The sequence below is a fragment of the Drosophila erecta genome, unplaced genomic scaffold (assembly GCF_003286155.1).
Source record: "Drosophila erecta strain 14021-0224.00,06,07 unplaced genomic scaffold, DereRS2 tig00000298-arrow-arrow-pilon, whole genome shotgun sequence".
Classification (NCBI taxonomy): Eukaryota; Metazoa; Arthropoda; class Insecta; order Diptera; family Drosophilidae; genus Drosophila; species Drosophila erecta.
Genome location: NW_020825219.1, coordinates 927,215 through 933,605, shown reverse-complemented (window position 1 = coordinate 933,605; position 6,391 = coordinate 927,215). Strand labels below are relative to the sequence as shown.

The window sequence follows — 6,391 nt, the reverse complement described above, 5'->3', positions numbered from 1 at the left end:
AGCAGCATATCGCAGGCGTTGATTCGGTCCAGAAGGTTTTTTTGCGTCAAATCATGCGGCACCCAAACATCAAGCTTTTTTTTGTATCCAGCCTTCTGCAGATGGTTTAAAATGGTTTGGTGACTAACTCCCATCTCCTGGGCGATGTCACGAGATGCCACATGCCGGTCTAACTCGATGTATTCCATGATTTGATCGGTATTTGTCGTCACAGGTCTTCCGCCGGCTGGCTTATCCATGGTGTCGTTTTCACCGGCTCTGAATCGTCGAAACCATTCCTCCGCGGTTCGAAGTGATAGAGTACCATCCCCCAAAACACCATTAATCTCACGGAACGTTTCTCTGGCGGATTTGCCTTTAACGAAGGAAAACTTTAAAATAGCGCGAATTTCGGCGTTAGTGAACTCCATGTTTACACGTCTATAACTGTAATAAAAGAAATGGCTTTATATTGATAATACTGATACACGCCGACACGTGTGAAGATAAGCTTCGGATTCTGATAAGTATTGGGAATTTTGGATGTTAATAATTCCCTAAGTCTTTACCCTCCCTACCATGACAATGCTACTTAAAATATTTACATTGTCCCTTGGCCAAGTTCAAAATAACTCTACCACATATTTAAGAAAGTGTTCAACATAAGTACTTGACAAACCATTAAATCTATTTATTCACAATTCATTCTTTTGCAATATATCTTCAATCATAATTCCATTTATATAAATTCAGTTTAGTAAGTGGTTCCATTAAATCTCTTTTACAAACTAACAAATTTTAACCTACGCATATTATCCTAGTCATTTTGTAACTCTTCATTTTCGTTTATTTTTAGTGAGTAAAATAAAGTATATAAAAGTAAAGTAAAAAGTAAGTATAAAGTAAAGTAAATAGTTATAGGTAATTGAATATAAAATTATACAATCTTTAGTCAAATGCAGATCTTATTTTATTTAGACGTTCGAGTGGCATTTTGTGGAATTTTAATATAGGTAATTCATAATAAGGTTTTTTATCATTGTTGTTTGGTGGTACTCACGACCTTAAATATCCACTCCATGATGTGCGTAAAGTTGGGCCCAAGTTCACTGCAGCGGTAAGACCTTAGGACCTAAGGACCCTAGGACCTTAGGAGTCTATCGCTGCGCTGCGATAAGACGGAATCACAAAGTTAGACCTCCGTTGGTCATAGGAGATGATCTTCCTTGCGTAACGTTGATGATGTCCAAATATAATTAAATCCGATCCGGTCGTCTAAACTTCTACACAGCTGAATAATCTGGACGAGCTCTAGCCTTCCAATATATTTGGCCAGTTATCATTCGGCAGGTGGCCGGTTGCGTAACTTGTTGGCTGAAGGTTATGTCGCCTCGTGGCCTCTTCTTGGAGCGAACTGGGTTTAAACCATCGTACGATCATATTCTGTCCTGATTGGTCTAAGACAATTCTCTCACTTTTTGGGTTACACAATAGCTGCTATAATTTAGGGCGAGGGTGTCTTGAAGAGTTATTGCAGTGTAAAGTTAAGTTGGTCACTACATGCCTGAACATCGGATGCCACGATCGTCCCTCCAGGTTGGGATTTGGAGTCTTAATTGCTGTTAAGAATGGAGGCGTTTATACGGACAGACAGACGGATTGACGGACATGGCCAGATCAACACGGCTATCGATCCTGATCAAGAATATATATACTTTATATGGTCGGAAACGTTTCCTTCTGAATGTTACATAGTTTTCACAAAATATAGTTCACCATTTTACTCTACGAGTAAAGGATATAAAGACACAATGGTCACAAGACCATTCGTTTTGAAGTCAGAAGACTATCTTTCATTTGCAATGTCTAGCAGAATTACTATTTGAACTTGGTAAATATCAATCAAATAGCTCAAAATAATAACCCTCAAAGCTAGTACATAATATAAAAAAATGACATATTTATTTAATAAATATTAAGTAGCTAATTGATTTTATGGAGTCACCAAAGAACTTTTATTTTTTATTTTTTTTTTTTGTCGCAGCTGCTAGCTCTCTAATTTTGTGTGTTATTCCAACCAAATTCTGTGTGGCGAACCAGGACTTGAAACAAGCCCTCTGCCATCTCTTTCACCCAACCTGCCACGGTGGCAGCCTCGATTTTGGCGTCGGTGGCGTGGCGAGCTAGCGAGCAGAACGCAGAACGATAAATAGTTCATAACAGAACATAAGAACACTTGTGGTTATAGCAGATGAATCCCATATTCGACAGAGCGTGGTAATTCTTGTCTTTAGTTTTACCATTTGCTCGCTTCATGGTCTAGCTTTGTACCTTGATGTGGATGCCCATTTTATATTCTCCACTATCTGTTACGTCTGCTTATTTGTTAAGTAACTGGCAGAAGGCAGTCATTTGGAGGAATTTTCTAGCTCCTCCTAATTTATACCAAGTAGCACTGTTTGCCACTATATACTGTAACTCCGAATATTAAACTAGTTAAATAGGACTTTATCCCGTCCTGATACTGGATGCTTAATTAACGATTTTATCACATATGCTTTTAATTATAATCTATATTTTTAATTATTATACTTTGACTATTAAAATGTTGTTATGCTTCCAACAAAGTTTTAAATATTTTTCTTACCCTTATAATAGATATGCGATCATTTTTCTGTATGTGACGACGTTACAATAACTGTAGAGGTTCGTCGATTGGAAATGGATGGTTCAGATAACACTGTAAAAGGAGCCCTATCCCAGGCACGGCATTGGCTTGAATATGCAGATTGGCAAAAAGCTTTCTTATTATTATATCAAGTAGCGAAGTTAATTAAGTCAAAAGGACGTCTTCTTAACTTTATTGATACACTTTACGTATATGAACCACAAACAACAGTCCAGCTCGCAAGCAAATCGGATTATTTTGACTTTGGAACCACTTGATGACATGGAAGTTGCAAGAATGCTACAATTAATTTCATCCACCTTTAAGTTAATAATTAATAGTAATGAACTTAACACTTTAATGGATAGTTACTATGAAACAATGGTAAATGAACTGTGCGACATTCTTAACAAATTTAATTCAGAGTGGGAATACATACCGAAATCTCAATGTCGCGCAGAATCTCAATCCTGTCTAAACATTGATAACTTTAGAAATAGACTTGAACAAATGTCCACTCTAAAACCTCAAGGTTTAGAGCATATTAATAACTGGTTACATGCTCATTGGAAGTTAAGCAGCTGTCTATTTTATATGGGAATGGGCACAGCACGCCGTCTTCATCCTGAGGAAGGTCCAAAACTAATAGAGCGATCAACTTTTACTATGCGTATGGAAAGTTTTGACTTAGACCAAGATAGAAACATAGAATTTGAATCTGCCGACTCTATGCATACGCTTGTTTTTACTGACAAACTTCTTGAAGAATTAAAACGACGACTTCGAACTGACGAAGTTCTTATTTCTATACGAAGTCACAAGCAGAGCCCATATTGGTGGTATCCAGAGCAGGAGTCCCACACTCAAGTACTCGTAGTTAATGCATATACAATAAATAATATTTGGAAAAAATCTGAAGAGGTTGCCGAACCATTTCAATATATTTCAAAATTGAAAATGAATTTTTCGGCAGGTGATCTATTAAATGAGGAGCCATCACGACAGTTCTCTAATCGTGGAATAGACTTTGACGACCCTGAGGAAGATGTCGAAAACGTCATTCATGATTGTGTGTATACTCCATTAGAAGTTCGTATGTATCGAACTGAGCTATATGGACATTCAGTTCTCGGAATTACTTTTACCCAAGCGGATATAGATTATTGCGTACTAATACGGATGACTAATATACCAAAACTAATTGATATGGAAAGAGAAGGCTCTACTTGTCTAGTGAGAGCTAGAATCCTACAACCAACCACTTTATTGCTAAGGAATCGCTGTGAGAAATCTCGACCGGTGTATATTTATCTTCGCGCTGCTAATTTATCTGAACCTTGGGATAACTTTTACCACTCTGGAGCTTTTTTTACTTTTACCACAGACATACGTAGTTGTCGAATTTGGAATTATGATCGGCCTGAACCAAGTTGGCAAAACTTTGCTTGCATGCCTGAAATGAACAAAAGTTTATATTTTGGAATACATTGTCGTTGCAATTATATCAGTGACTTTGATGCAGATGCTATGCCAATAATTGCAGTCCCAATGAATTTAAAATGCCACCTGGAACGGCCTATCTTGGAAATAGTTATCAAACAATAATATTCGTTTTCTCATTATCTTCATTTGGAATAATATATATATTTTAATGTTATAATAATAATAATTCAATGTTATAAAGTGCTTACTGTTTGTAAAACGGGAAAACATTTTCTCTGAAAAATACCGATAAAAAATATATCACTCCGGCAAGCTTCGCTTTTTAAACTCTATGGAAGATTACATGGGAAACTGGTATCTATTTCAACCAAATATTGGACCATGGCGTTTTTGGACAGAAGGGATGGCAATTTGCAGATGGGAAAGAAGTTGCATTTTTATAGGAAAACTTTTTGTTGCTATTACCTTTGTAGTAATATTTTTCGTACGCACTGAACCAATAACATGCGATCCCAATCCAAAAAAAAAAAAAAAAAGACTTCGACGTAGTATTTTGGCTCTACTATATTGTTATATACTAGATAGTATATATAGTATATAGTTATACAAGCTTTCTTGGAAACAGCGTTTAGAGTGATTGGAGCTTACGATTTTATTTAAATATAATCCTTAAAACGTCGTGAACATTTCCCTCTAGTTTTTTATTTTGTGTAACTAGGCAATAATTTAATATATTTAAAAGGCGTGATTGTTCTTAAGGCCTGGAAGTTTGCATACTGCTTTCCCAATGCACTAAGGGCATTAAATTCTAGAGAATCTACGACGGTCAGACAAGAAGCACTTAGCTTGATGCAGTACTACAACAAGGTAGAAAAACGGTTGACACTAGTGACAAATAAAATCATTATGACATACGAACCGGACAGCGCTGCTCTGTTCAATACTGGGGTCAGAAATTATGCACTCTATGCGTTCATTTCCGATATCATGAAACCGTTGAGGGCCAGCTCAAGGGAAGGATTTGCCCTCAGCCTTGGCATTGGCTAGGGAATCCAAGGCGAGCATGGAGCGCACTGCATTTGCGGCTACGTACAATGTATGCTGTGGAAGAAAAGGCATTCACCTCCTGGCAGCGAAATCACCAAAACTGTTCGCAGGAAAATCAGGGAAGAAATAGCAGGCCAAAGAAGGCCAAGGAAAAAAAATATGTTCCCACAAAATAATGCGGTCCATAACGATGGCCCTACCCTGTCACCTGAGCCCATGGAGGCTCCACTAGGGCACATTACAGGCAGCCCACCGCCTTCGGAAGCGGTCAGTCTGCCTATGCCAGGGGCGAAAATATTCGAGGCCAGAAATGGCATGGATCTGCACGCGTGACGGATCAAAGACGTCAAAGAGTGCAGAACCGCCGAAATAGATAACGAATCCGACGATAATGATCAGATATATTTTCTAGGGAACGCTTCCGGCTGCCGTTCATTGAACGCCAGTTGCATCGGAGGCAATTACAAATTTTAATAGACACGACGAAAAACTACATCAATCCCGTAAAGGAGCTTAAAATGTGTTTTTTTTTTAAATGAAGAAGACCATACTAGGCACATAGATTGGGTTTTAAAGAGCCTATGTGATGCCAACATGAGTCATACTATGCCACGAACGAAAGACATTGTTGGCCATAGTGTGGGCGTTAGGGAAATTGCAGAACTATCTGTACGGCACTCGCGATATCAACATTTATACAGACCACCAACCTTTACTGTGTCTGATCGGAATCCGAATTCGAAGATAAGAAGATGGAAAGTGTATATCAACGGTCATAACTCAAAAATCCACTATAAGCCTTACAAAGGGAGCCACAGTCTGATGCTGCGACTGTTCAGGGTGAGCTTTCGCTGACATACACGGGCGAGGCAACAGAGCAACCATTAAACTGCTTCAGAAATCAGATTGTTCTAGAAGATGCACGTTTCAATCGAAGCTTAGTGTTTTTTCGTAGCAAAACCCACCACATGATCAGTTTCGCTGACAAGAGCAATATTCTAAAAGTGCTTAAAGAGGTCGTAAAAATTTAAGTAATGTACGCGATACGCTGCGACTTGCCCACTCGGGCAAGCTTCCAACATAAACTAATTGTTTAATAAAATAGGACAGCTTAACGAAAGAGCTGGTTGTAAATTGCAGGGTCTGTACCAAGGCGAAGTATGGCAGGCACCCAAAAAAGCAAGAGCTCGGGGAAACGCCCATGCCTACTTACATAGGCGAGATGTGGCACGTTGATATTTTTTCGACCGATAA

The 6,391-nt window shown here is 38.4% G+C and overlaps 1 pseudogene; it reads left to right on the top strand.

Moving 5' to 3' along the window:
* The first annotated feature begins 1,539 nt into the window (after positions 1-1,539).
* LOC113564670 lies at positions 1,540-4,299 on the top strand (annotated as a pseudogene).
* Positions 4,300-6,391: the final 2,092 nt, after the last annotated feature.